The following is a 14,676-nucleotide window of genomic DNA, read 5'->3' as shown; positions in this document are numbered from 1 at the left end:
TAAAACACGTCCTCATAATTTCCCACATCGCAGTTACAGTTCCCAGTCTCTGTATCCCACACCAGGAGCTTTACCATAAATGGTTCCCAGTCTCTGTTCCTAACTCTGTAAATTCGCTCTCCCACTCTATCTCTCTCCTTCCCTCTCTTTGTCCCCAGTCGCTGAGTCCCTCACCCTGCCTCTATCCCACATTTGTTTCCCATCTTCCCCGCTCTCTGCGACTGCTGAATGGTTCTGTTTTTTATTAAGTGCAATCGTGAAAAATAGCCAAATCAGAAATGCTGATCAAGTCAGCTAGTTCCCGAAGAGAACTCTGATTGGCCAATCGGATGGTTCATTGCTGCTCAGCGATAGAACTCTAAAAAATACATACGTACAATTAAAAAACATTTTAAAAAATAGTAGAAATACTGGAATCATGACGATGGTGATGATGAAGTCTGCTGGAGAGAGACATTTATACACATGCTGTCCTCCATAATTCAAAAAGATTGAAGGATAAGGTTGCAGGGTGACAAAGCGTGGCAGGAGCACTTGGAAATAAATACTAATCCCTGCCGGTAGAAAACAGCACCTGTTCTTTCGGCCCTGTTCTCCCGATGTTTAAGGACTAAGTCCAGCCGGATCATAAGTCACAAGTGCTTCCTTCCCCATCTCCATTTCTCTCTAAGTCCCCCCCCCCCCAACCGCTCCCTCTCACTGCTCTCCTTTTCAACATTTCCCCGCCTCTCCCCCTCCCGGCACTCGTCCCTCTCCCTTTCCCACTCTGTCTCTCCGCCTTCTACCTTTTTGCCACTCTCTTTCACACACCTCTTGATCTGTCTCTCCTCACTGTTTCCCCCTCTCTGTCTCCCTCCCTCCCTTTCCTTCCTCTCTCTGTCTGTCTCCCCCTCTCTCACGCCCCTCTCCCATTCCACTCTCTCTCTGCCTCTCATCCCCTCCCTTTCCACTTTCCCTCACTCTCTCTCCGCTCTCTGTCTATCCTTCTCTCCTCTTCCTCCCACATTTCCCCTCTCTCCCTCATTTCCCCCCTCTCGTGTCTTCTCTCTCGCTCCTCTCTGTCTCTCCTCCCTCTCACTCTCCACTTTCACTCACCTCCCTCTCCATTTCCACCTTCCTTTTCCCCCATTCCAATTTCCCACTCCCCAATCCCTCTCTCTTTTGACTTTCTCCCTCTCTCCATCACTCTCTCTCGCCCTGTCTCTCATCTCTCTCTCTCACATACATATCTTTCTTTCTCTCTCACATACATTTCCACCCTCTAGTTCTCCCCCTCTCTATCCCTCCACCCTCTCTCTTTCTACTTTCTGCCTCCCTTCCCTTCCACTTTCTCTTTGTCGCTCTAAGCCCTTAGACCCTCTCCTTTCCGACAATCTCTCTCTCGCCGCTCTCCCCTTCCACTTTCTCTTCCTCTCCATCCCCCTCTGCCTCCAACATCCCCATCACTGTATCTCCCCATCCCTCTCTCTCCTCTTTCTCTCTCTCTCCCTCACTCGCCTCCTCCCTTTCCACATTTCTCTCTCCACATTCTCCACATCTCCCTTTCCACATTTCTCTCCCCACATTCTCCACATCTCCCTTTCCACATTTCTCTCTCCACATTATCCACATCTCCCTTTCCACATTTCTCTCTCCACATTCTCCACATCTCCCTTTCCACATTTCACTAAAATGTGCCTTAGTGTCAGAGCGTTGAGCGGCAGAATTACGCCGAATGGGAGGAACGGAGTCAAAACGATGTCAAACCAGTCATACGCCACCCACGCCGGTTCATTGAAGTAACTTGGCTTCGGATAACAGAACCAGGGTACATTGTTAATGATCTCTCTGAAAGTGAAGCAGAGCGGGCCGTTTTTCAGACAGAACAGACCGCTAGATGGCGCTAGAACCACGGCCGCCGTTCTCCCCGTGCAGTACTTTGTTTTCGGTTTCTGACAGCAAATGGCAACAAACCGATCGAAGGTGAAAGTGACGGTGAACCAGACGGAACAGTTCACGGCAATGCGGGACAGGACACGGGGAACAGTGCACACAGAGGTGACGGTCAGGAAACAAACTGGAAAATAATGATAACTGAGTTGATATAAAGCGACCTCAGTGATAATGACCTGTAGATCCGCCGCTGCCATGGCCACCAGGTACCGCGTGGTGCAGAAGGAGAGGCCGCACTTTCCCCGGGACAGGATGACAATCGCCACCAAATTCACTGGAGAAAGAGAACGGAATGACATTTAAAAAATCAACACGAGGAAATCTGCAGATGCTGGTAATTCAAGCAACACACACAAAACGCTGCTGGAACACAGCAGGCCAGGCAGCATCTATAGGGAGAAGCACTGCCGACGTTTAGGGCCGAGACCTTTCGTCAGGACTAATGTGTTGCTCACATTGAAAAATATGGTTCACAATTAATGTTAATTGTCTGAGAACTGGCACATGAGAAAATCTCCAATATATTATCCAAATTGCTATTTAGCTAGCACATCACTTTCAAATTTCCCCATATATCACATTTATCCATGTTATTCTTTAATTGCCATGGATTTTCACACACATGGAGAACCAGTAAATTGCACTGGATCATCCCGGCGTCCTCGTAATTCTCCACATCGCCCAATTTTACCTCGCCAGGAACGCCAAATAAATATATCCCGTACTCATCATTCCCCACATCTCCTAAGTTCACCTCGCCGGGAGCGCCAGAAAGAAAGAAAACCCGTCCTCATAATTGTCACATCACCCAATTTCATCTCGCCGGGAACAATAAAACACGTCCTCATAATTTCCCACATCGCAGTTACAGTTCCCAGTCTTCGTATCCCACACCGGAAGTTATACCGGCATGGTTCCCAGTTTCCGTATCCCACACCAGGAGCTTTACCATAAATGGTTCCCAGTCTCTGCTCCAAACTCTCTCTCACTCTCTCTCTCTCACTCTCTCTCTCTCTCTCTCTCTCTCTCTCTCTCTCTCTCTCTCTCTCTCTCTCTCTCTCTCTCTCTCACTCTCTCTCTCTCTCTCTCTCTCTCTCTCTCTCTCACCCTCTCTCGCTGTCTCTCTCTCTCTCCCCTCTCTCTCTCTCTCTTCTCCCTCTCCCTCACATCCCTCCTTCTCACTCTCCCTCTCTATCTCTCTCCTTCCCTCTCTTTGTCCCCAGTCGCTGCGCTCCTCATCCTGCCTCTATCCCACATTTGTTTCCCCTCTTCCCCGCTCTCTGCGACTGCTGACGGGTTCTTTTTTTTTATATAAGTGCAATCGTGAAAGATAGCCAAATCAGAAATGCTGATCAGGGCAGCTAGTTCCCGAAGAGAACTCTGATTGGCCAATCGGATGGTTCATTGCTGCTCAGCGATAGAACTCTAAAAAATACATACGTACAATTAAAAAACATTTTAAAAAATAGTAGAAATACTGGAGTCATGACGATGGTGATGATGAAGTCTGCTGGAGAGAGACATTTATACACATGCTGTCCTCCATAATTCAAAAAGATTGAGCGATAAGGTTGCAGGGTGACAAAGCGTGGCAGGAGCACTTGGAACTAAATACTAATCCCTGCCGGGAGAAAACAGCACCTGTCCTTTCCGCCCTGTTCTCCCGATGTTTAAGGACTAAGTCCAGCCGGATCATAAGTCACAAGTGCTTCCTTCCCCATCTCCATTTCTCTCTAAGTCCCCCCCCCCGCTCCCTCTCACTGCTCTCCTTTTCAACATTTCCCCGCCTCTCCCCCTCCCGGCACTCGTCCCTCTCCCTTTCCCACTCTGTCTCTCCGCCTTCTACCTTTTTGCCACTCTCTTTCACACACCTATTGATCTGTCTCTCCTCACTGTTTCCCCTCTCTGTCTCCCTCCCTCCCTTTCCTTCCTCTCTCTGTCTGTCTCCCCCTCTCTCACACCCCTCTCCCATTCCACTCTCTCTCTGCCTCTCATCCCCTCCCTTTCCACTTTCCCTCACTCTCTCTCCGCTCTCTGTCTATCATTCTCTCCCCTTCCTCCCACATTTCCCCTCTCTCCCTCATTTCCCCTGTCGTGTCTTCTCTCTCGCTCCTCTCTATCTCTCCTCCCTCTCACTCTCCACTTTCACTCACCTCCCTCTCCATTTCCACCTTCCTTTTCCCCCTCGCATTCCAATTCCCCACCCCCAACCCTCTCCCTTTTGACTTTCTCCCTCTCTCCATCACTCTCTCTCGCCCTCTCTCCTCTCTCTCTCACATACATATCTTTCTTTCTCTCACACATCCATCTCCACCCTCTAGTTCTCCCCCTCTCTCTATCCCTCCTCCCTCTCTGATTCTACTTTCTGCCTCCCTTCCCTTCGACTTTCTCTTTGTCGCTCTAAGCCCTTAGACCCTCTCCTTTCCGACAATCTCTCTCTCGCCGCTCTCCCCTTCCACTTTCTCCTTCTCTCCATCGCCCTCTGCCTCCAACACATCCCCGTCACTGTATCTCCCCATCCCTCTCTCTCCTCTTTCTCTCTCTCTCCCTCCCTCGCCTCCTCCCTTTCCACATTTCTCTCTCCACATCTCCCTTTCCACATTTCTCTCTCCACATTCTCCACATCTCCCTTTCCACATTTCACTAAAATGTGCATGACTGTCAGAGCGTTGAGCAGCAGAATTACGCCGAATGGGAGGAACGGAGTCAAAACGATGTCAAACCAGTCATACGCCACCCACGCCGGTTCAGTGAAGTAACTTGGCTTCGGATAACAGAACCATGGTACATTGTTAATGATCTCTCTGTAAGTGAAGTAGAGTGGGCCGTTTTTCAGACAGAGCAGACCGCTAGATGGCGCTAGAACCACGGCCGCCGTTCTCCCCGTGTGGCACTTTGTTTTCAGTTTCTGACAGTAAATGGCAACAAACCGATCGAAGGTGAAAGTGACGGTGAACGAGACGGAACAGTTCACGGCAATGCGGGACAGGACACGGGGAACAGTGCACACAGAGGGGACGTTAAGGAAACAAACGGGAAAACAATGATAATTGAGTTGATATAAAGCGACCTCAGTGATAATGACCAGTCGATCCGCCGCTGCCATGGCCACCAGGAACCACGTGGTGCAGAAGGAGAGGCCGCACTATCCCCGGGACAGGATGATAATCGCCACTAAATTCACTGGAGAAAGAGAACGGAATGACATTTCAAAAACAAACACGAGGAAATCTGCAGATGCTGGTAATTCAAGCAACACACACAAAACGCTGCTGGAACACAGCAGGCCAAGCAGCATCTATAGGGAGAAGCACTGCCGACGTTTAGGGCCGAGACCCTTCGTCAGGACTAATATTTTGCTAACATTGAAAAATATGGTTCGCAATTAATGTTAATTGCCTGAGAACTGGCACATGAGAAATCTCCAATATATTATCCAAATTGCTATTTAGCTAGCACTTCGCTTTCAAATTTCCCCATACATCACATTTATCCACGTTATTCTTTAATTAACCATATAACCATATAACAATCACAGCACGGAAACAGGCAATTCCGGCCCTCCTAGTCCGTGCCGAACTCTTAATCTCACCTAGTCCCACCTACCCGCACTCAGCCCATAACCCTCCACTCCTTTCCTGTCCATATACCTATCCAATTTTACCTTAAATGACACAACTGAACTGGCCTCTACTACTTCTACAGGAAGCTCATTCCACACAGCTATCACTCTCTGAGTAAAGAAATACCCCCTCGTGTTTCCCTTAAACTTTTGCCCCCTAACTCTCAAATCATGTCCTCTCGTTTGAATCTCCCCTACTCTCAATGGAAACAGCCTATTCACGTCAACTCTATCTATCCCTCACAACATTTTAAATACCTCGATCAAATCCCCCCTCAACCTTCTACGCTCCAATGAATAGAGACCTATCTTCTTCAACCTTTCTCTGTAACTTAAGTGCTGAAACCCAGGTAACATCCTAGTAAATCGTCTCTGCACTCTCTCTAATTTATTGATATCTTTCCTATAATTCGGTGACCAGAACTGTACACAATATTCCAAATTTGGCCTTACCAATGCCTTGTACAATTTTAACATTACATCCCAACTTCTGTACTCAATGCTCTGATTTATAAAGGCCAGCGTTCCAAAAGCCTTCTTCACCACCCTATCTACATGAGACTCCACCTTCAGGGAACTATGCACTGTTATTCCTAGATCTCTCTGTTCCACTGCATTCCTCAATGCCCTACCATTTACCCTGTATGTTCTATTTGGATTATTCCTGCCAAAATGTAGAACCTCACACTTCTCAGCATTAAACTCCATCTGCCAACGTTCAGCCCATTCTTCTAACCGGCATAAATCTCCCTGCAAGCTTTGAAAACCCACCTCATTATCCACAACACCTCCTACCTTAGTATCATCAGCATACTTACTAATCCAATTTACCACCCCATCATCCAGATCATTTATGTATATTACAAACAACATTGGGCCCAAAACAGATCCCTGAGGCACCCCGCTAGTCACCGGCCTCCATTCCGATAAACAATTATCCACCACTACTCTCTGGCATCTCCCATCTAGCCACTGTTGAATCCATTTTATTACTCCAGCATTAATACCTAACGACTGAACCTTCTTAACTAACCTTCCATGTGGAACTTTGTCAAAGGCCTTGCTGAAGTCCATATAGACTACATCCACTGCCTTACCCTCGTCAACATTCCTCGTAACTACTTCAAAAAATTCAATAAGGTTTGTCAAACATGACCTTCCACGCACAAATCTATGCTGGCTACTCCTAATCAGATCCTGTCTATCCAAATATTTATAAATATTATCTCTAAGAATACTTTCCATTAATTTACCCACCACTGATGTCAAACTGACAGGTCTATAATTACCAGGCTTACTTCTAGAACCCTTTTTAAACAATGGAACCACATGAGCAATACGCCAATCCTCCGGCACAATCCCCGTTTCTAATGACATCTGAAAGATCTCCGTCAGAGCTCCTGCTATCTCTACACAAACTTCCCTCAAGGTCCTGGGGAATATCCGGTCAGGACCCGGAGATTTATCCACTTTTAAATTTCTTAAAAGCGCCAGTACTTCCACCTCTTTAATTGCCATGGATTTTCACACACATGGACAACCAGTAAATTGCACTGGATCATCCCGGCGTCCTCATAATTCTCCACATCGCCCATTTTACCTCGCCAGGAACGCCAAATAAATATATCCCGCACTCATCATTCCCCACATCTCCTAAGTTCACCTCGCCGGGAGCGCCAGAAAGAAAGAAAACCCGTCCTCATAATTGTCACATCACCCAATTTCACCTCGCGGGAACATTAAAATCCGTCCTCATAATTCTCTCATCACCCAATTTCATCTCGCCGGGAACAATAAAACACGTCCTCATAATTTCCCACATCGCAGTTACAGTTCCCAGTCTCCGTATCCCACACCAGGAGCTTTACCATAAATGGTTCCCAGTCTCTGTTCCAAACTCTGTCAATTCTCTCTCCCACTCTATCTCTCTTTGCCTGCAGTCGCTGAGTCCCTCACCCTGCCTCTATCCCACATTTGTTTCCCCTCTTCCCCGCTCTCTGCCACTGCTGACTGGTTCTTTTTTTTTATTAAGTGCAATCGTGAAAAATAGCCAAATCAGAAATGCTGATCAGGGCAGCTAGTTCCCGAAGAGAACTCTGATAGGCAGAAGTTCCTTGTGCAGGAAGGCACAGAGTCGACTGTACTTCCTAAGAAGGTTGGCGTCATTCTATGTCTGTAGTGAGATGCTGAAGATGTTCTATAGGTCAGTTGTGGAGAGCGCCCTCTTCTTTGTGGTGGCGTGTTGGGGAGGAAGCATTAAGAAGAGGGACGCCTCACGTCTTAATAAGCTGGTAAGGAATGCGGGCTCTGTCGTGGGCAAAGTACTGGAGAGTTTAACATCGGTAGCTGAGCGAAGGGCGCTGAGTAGGCTACGGTCAATTATGGAAAACTCTGAACATCCTCTACATAGCACCATCCAGAGACAGAGAAGCGGTTTCAGCGACAGGTTACTATCGATGCAATGCTCCTCAGACAGGATGAAGAGGTCAATACTCACCAATGCCATTAGGCTTTACAATTCAACCACCAGGACTTAAGAACTTTTTAAAAGCTATTATTAATGCTTTTTGAGATAGTGATTTAGATGCATATCATATTTTTTACTGAGTTAAGTATTGTATGTAATTAGTTTTGCTACAACAAGTGTATGGGACATTGGAAAAAAGTTGAATTTCCCCATGGGGATGAATAAAGTATCTATCTATCTATCTATCTATCTAGGCCAATCGGATGGTTCATTGCTGCTCAACGATAGAACTCTAAAAAATACATACGTACAATTAAAAAACATTTTAAAAAATAGTAGAAATACTGGAGTCATGATGATGGTGATGATGAAGTCTGCTGGAGAGAGACATTTATACACATGCTGTCCTCCATAATTCAAAAAGATTGAGCGATAAGGTTGCAGGGTGACAAAACGTGGCAGGAGCACTTGGAACTAAATACTAATCCCTGCCGGGAGAAAACAGCACCTGTTCTTTCCGCACTGTTCTCCCGATGTTTAAGGACTAAGTCCCGCCGGATCATAAGTCACAAGTGCTTCCTTCCCCATCTCCATTTCTCTCTAAGTTCCCCCCCCCCCCGCTCCCTCTCACTGCTTTCCTTTTCAACATTTCCTCTCCTCTCCCCCTCCCGGCACTCGTCCCTCTCCCTTTCCCACTCTGTCTCTCCGCCTTCTACCTTTTTGCCACTCTCTCACACACCTTTTGATCTGTATCTCCTTCTTACTGTTTCCCCCTCTCTGTCTCCCTCCCTCCCTTTCCTTTCTTCCTCTCTCTGTCTCCCCCCCTCTCACACCCCTCTCCCACACCACTCTCTTTCTGCCTCACATCCCCTCCTTTTCCACTCTCACTCTCTTTCCGCTCTCTGTCTATCCTTCTCTCCCTTTCCTCCCTCATTTCCTCTCTCGTGTCTTCTCTCTCGCTCCTCTCTATCTCTCCTCCCTCTGACTTTCCACTTTAACACCTCCCTCTCCATTTCCACCTTCCTTTCCCCCCTTCCCATTCCAACTCCCGACCCCCCAACCCCTCTCCCTTTTGACTTTCTCCCTCTTTTCATCACTCTCTCTCCCCCTGTCTCTCATCTCTCTCTCTCACATACATACCTTTCTTTCTCTCTCAACCATCTCCACCCTCTAGTTCTCCCCTCTCTCTATCCCTCCTCCCTGTCTTTCTACTTTCTGCCTCCCTTCCCTTTCCCCTTCCGCTCTCTCTTTCTCGCTCTCTGCCCTTACACCCTCTCCCTTCCGACAATCTCTCTCTCGCCGCTCTCCGCTTCCACTTTCTTTCTCTCTCCATCCCCCTCTGACTCCAACACATCGCCCATCACTGTATCTCCCCTATCCTCCCTCTCTCCCCTCCTTCCTCTCTCTCTCTCTCCTCCACTCTTTTCCATTTTCATATTCCCTCCCACCCCCTCTCTCCCAACCCCCTCTCTCTGCATCCTCCTGCAGTTTCCACTTCCCCTTTCTCTCCCCTATCTCTGGCTTTCCCCCTCTCTGCCCCTCCTCCCTCCCCATACTCTCACCCCTCTCCATTTTCACCTTTTCCCTTCTCTCCTTTCCAATTTCTGTCTGTTCCTCCCCCTTTCCACTTCCTCTCTCTCCTCCACGCCCCTCTCTCCGACTCATAGCTCTCTCTCTCCCCTCTCACTTTCTATCCCCCATCCCTCTCTTTCTCCATCCTTGTCTGTCTCTTGCCCCCTCTCTTCTCTCTCGCTCTCTCTGTCTCTTCCCTTCTCCCTTTTCAATTGCTCTCCCTCTCTATGTCTCACACACTCTCTCTCTCTTCGTCCCTCACCCTTCCACACACACTCCCTCCCTTTCTCTCCCCCTCTCTCAGTGCTTTCCCTCTCCATTGTCACTCCTCTCTAACTTCCACCGTCCCTTTCAAACATCTCTCTTTCTTTCTCTCTCCCTCTCTCCTCGCCTCCCCTTTTCTACTGTCTCCCCCTCCCCTTCTCTGTCTCTTCTCAATTTATCTTTCAGTCCTCCCTTTCTCTAACACTCTCTCTCCCTCACTCTCACTCTACGGCAGACCATCGGCTGCCTGGTAGCGAATGTGATCTGCGCTCTGGTCTGTCCTCCCGCCGTCACTCTGTTCTTGCTGAACGTCCGTATCTTCCCCTGCATTGGGTACTGCTGCACCCGATGTCGAATGGTGCGTACCCCCCCCCTCCCATAAAAAACGCTAGCGAGCCAGCCGTCATGCATCCACCCACGGAGATCTCCACTCTGCCTCCCCCCTCTCCCACGGCGTTATTTACCTCCCCTTGCGGTAGCGCTCCCTCTCTCCACGCCTCTATCTCTCCTGCTGAGCTCCCTCCGAACCCCCCCCTTCCCTTTGTTGTAGCGTCCCCTCTCTCCTCAGCTCCCCCCCTCCTTCTCCTCTCCCCACCTTCCCTTTCTCCCCTCCCCTGCTCAATCTGATCCCTCCCTCTACACCCTGCAGAGAATAGTGGTGATCTACCCTAACCAGGCCGCATCGCCAGACCTCGCCTCCATGTTCTCCAGCAAGCCCCCTCCTGCCTTTGACCGGCCTCAGTGACGTCACACTGCCGACTCTACAGGACAGTCTGAAGGATTCGGCCCTAGCGGCTTGAGGAGGGTCGCAAAACAAAGTCAATGCGGAAATTTGGAGACGGGGGTGGGGTGGGGTAAAGGTTCCAGCATCTCCTCGTAGCCATATTCCTCCCTCATGAGTTCCCCCCAGTTCCAGCTCGCTTGTTACCAGTGGCCCCTCTCCCCATCTTCGCGATCCTGTCAGTCCTGAAACACTCACTCCCAGTTCCCTCGCTCTCCCCTCGATCACCGCCCGTCTTACCTTGGCTGGCGGCCGTTTTGTGCTGGATATCACGGACAACCGCTCTTACAGCATCGCCGACCCTTTTGCTCACCGTACGCTTACTTCCCTCCCTGTTTATTCAATCTCAACTCCTCATCCCTCCTCTCCTTTCCCTCGGTGCCCGATCTCCCGAATCTCCATTTAACCTTCTGCCGACAGCCATTTTGTGACAGTGTGAGACCCTCCCTCCCACTTCCTCCACCACGAAGTGTGTCACTCCCTTACATTCAACATCTTGTCACCCTCCTTCCCATCCTACAACTCGCAAACCCCTTCTCTCCCTCTCCTCACCACCTCAATGCTCTGCACCTTATGCTGGTTGGCTGCCATTCTGCGATGCCAATTTTAGCCTCTTCATCGCCCTCTTTCTCTCTCTGTTACCCAGTGAATCACTCCCCTCACTCATCCCCTCACTCATGAAACCCTCCCCTCTCAGTCCCCTTGCCCTTTTACCCGCCCATTTTTCTGTTGGGAAATTTCGCTCACCCCACCCAATCCCTTCCCTCCGTCGTTGAGTGAGTCCGCTCCCCTGTCCCTCCGTTGCGACACTCGACTCTCCGTCCCATCAGTCCTCACCGCGACCCCAACTCCCGCTCCCGCATTCCCCCTCAAGCCCCTCCCCTTTCGTGCCGTCTGTCTTATTTGCGAAGGAAAATGTCACCCACCCAGCCTTACTCCTCTATTGGATAAATCACTCCCTCACACTTCCCACCCTGTTCCTCCCCACCTTTTCCCATCATTCCCCCTCCCTCCCCGTCCATCACTTCCTCCCCTTCCATCCCATCACTTCCCCTCCCTTCGCATCCCATCACTTCCGCTCCCTTCTTGTCGTTTCACTCATCCTCACCCCCGTCTTTATTTTGTCCATGTCGGCCACCAGTTTGTGACAGGGAAACTTCCGCCCCTCCCCTCTCCGTCCCCTATTGAGTCAGTGACTTCGCCACGCTCACCGTCTCATCAGTCCACTCCTCGTCCCATCACTCCTCTTCCCTCCCAAACTCCTCAGCACTCCTCCCCAAAACCCACATGTATATGTGTATGTGTGAATATCTGAGATATATACATTAGTTTATTCAATGACAAAATTATTAGAATTAAAACATATATACAATACCCAAGACTATATAAAACACAAATTAAAATACTGTTATTAGGATCAATAACACACTCGATCCCGGGATTGTATCCATGGGCACCGCATGTTCCTTCACCATAGATTCTGAGTGCGACAGAGGCCATTGTAAGTCAGTGTCTCACTCCATCCCTGGCGGCCACATTAACCAAGGATTCGCCCATTTAAATCAGCGCGTCCCCTCCCTCTCTTGTGCTCACTTCTACCAAAGCCGTCACTCCCTCCCCAGCGGCCATTTGAAGTGAAGCGTCGGCCATTTGAAGTCAACGTGTCCTTCACTCCTTCTCTGCCGCTCACTTTAACCAAGGCGTCGCTCCCTCCTTGGTCCCGTTTCAACCCGGCCCGAACGGGGTCTCCTTCAGTCACCACATCTCTCCCTCCTTGGTCCCGTTTCAACGCGGCCGAACGGGGTCTCCTTCAGTCACCGCATCTCTCCCTCCTTGGTCCCGTTTCAACCCGGCCGAACGGGGTCTCCTTCAGTCACCACATCTCTCCCTCCTTGGTCCCGTTTCAACGCGGCCGAACGGGGTCTCCTTCCATCACCACATCCCTCCCTCCTTGGTCCCGTTTCAACCCGGCCGAACGGGGTCTCCTTCAGACACCACATCTCTCCCTTTTTTTCCCCAACAAAATTAACGATTTCAATCGTAGTCTCACCTCTTCCCTTCCCGGCACTCACTTTAAACAAGGTATCACTACCCTAAACTGCCCCATCAGACATTTTAAGAGAATTTATGTCAGATCGTCACTCTCTCCAAATAGATCATTTTACATCGACCCATTACCCCCTCTCTCTTCTCAATGTGTCACTGTCTCCATTTCGGCCACTTTACCCTGTGCGCCTCTCCCTCCCTGTGGGCCATTTGAAGTCTGTCCATCACTCTCTCCCTGTCGGCCATTGTAACAAAGGAATCAGGGGCTATTTCAGGTCAGGCCACCACTCTCACTGTCACCTCTGGCGTCCATTTTCTGACAGTGCATCAGTCCCTCCCTCCCTGGAAACCATTTTCAAAGTGCGCGTCACTCCTTCCCAATTGACAATGTTATACTAGCGCGTCGCTCTCCCCCTGGGATTAATTTTATATTTTGGTTTTAATCCAGAATCCTATATTAAATCAGAACGCTATTTCTCTCCCTCCCCCCCCCCCCCCCCCCCCCCGTGATAATTTTCAGTCAGTGCACAATCCCCGCCCTGTCGGTCATTTTAACTCAGCTTCTCACTCCTACTCTATTGTCAGTGTATCACTCCCTCCCTGTCGGCCATGAGAAACAAGGTGACCACGGCCATCTTAATTCCGCCCATCGCCCCCTCCCTGGCGCCCATTGTCACTCAGCCCATCACTTTCTCCCCGGAGACCATTTCAGTCAACCTTTCACTCCCTCCCTAGTGACCATTCTAAATCCTTCTGTCGTTCCCTCCCTGGTCACCATTTTCAATCAGGAGCCCCTCGCAGGAGACACTCTCGACCACCCTCCACTCGATTGCGTAGACTGTTTATCACAAATAATAAATATATCGCAAACAATAGAGACCGATCCGACATCCTCATCGCCGGATCCTGTGCGTCATCACTCCTAGTGTCGTGGAGAGAGGAGGATACAGACACCAGGAAACGTGTGCGGTAATATTCCCGGTGTCGATACAGAGACCGACACCGTGCGCGGTAAAACTCTCGATGTGGAGACAGAGATCGGGAACTGTGCCCGGCAAACTTCCCAGTTTGTGATTTGGAGACCGTGAACCGTGCCCTGTATAACCTCCTGTGTGCAATGTGGACACCCGGAACTGGGCGCAATGAATCACGAGGCGTGGCTAAACCCCTCTCACACGCAGCCCCCATCCCCACCATCTTCAGGAAGGCGTGCCGAAGGCCCTTCAGTCCGATCGTATCCACCGTCTCCGCCAGGAGATGAGCATCGTCAGTGTTACAAAGCTGTCAACATCCACACCACACTCGGCTGTCCGTGTAACTAATAAACCCATCGGCGTTCTCATCAAATTCGCTAAATGCAGCCCTGAGTTCTGTCAAACACGGAATTCGGGCGTCTCCGCCAATCTCCAGATTCACAGACCCGTTGGAAATGAATTGGAAGGGGACTCATTGGGAGGCAGATACTGGGAGTCAATGGGAAGGTACAGGTCCTATTGGGAGTCAATGGGAAGGTATAGGTCCCATTGGGAGTTCGGACAATAGGAGTGAATCGGAAGCGGTGCAGACAGTGAGGGTAAATGGGAAGGGGCCGGTCCCCACTGGGAGGCAAACGGAGGTGTGATTGGAAGGCAGCTACTGGTATGCAAACAGTGGGAGTGAATGGGAAGGGGTGGGATCCATTGGAAGTTTGGATGATGCAAGCTAATGGGTACGGATTTGTCCCGTTAGGAATGTGGATGGGAGGAGTGAATGGGAAGGGGTGGGATCCATTGGAAGTTTGGACGATGCAAGCTAATGGGTAGGGATTTGTCCCATTAGGAATGTGGATGGGAGGAGTGAATGGGAAGGGGTGGGGTCTATTGGGAGTGCGGATGGTGGGAATGAATGGGAAAGATCGGCATTTGATTGGGATCGCGTCCGTGTGAGTGGACGGGAAGGGACAGCGTCCTGTGAGGAGTGAGGACCGTGGCAGAGGACGGGAAGGGGTGGAGT

This window comes from Hemitrygon akajei, unplaced genomic scaffold (genome assembly GCF_048418815.1).
Source record: "Hemitrygon akajei unplaced genomic scaffold, sHemAka1.3 Scf000045, whole genome shotgun sequence".
Lineage (NCBI taxonomy): Eukaryota > Metazoa > Chordata > Chondrichthyes > Myliobatiformes > Dasyatidae > Hemitrygon > Hemitrygon akajei.
Note: the sequence above shows the minus strand (reverse complement) of the source record.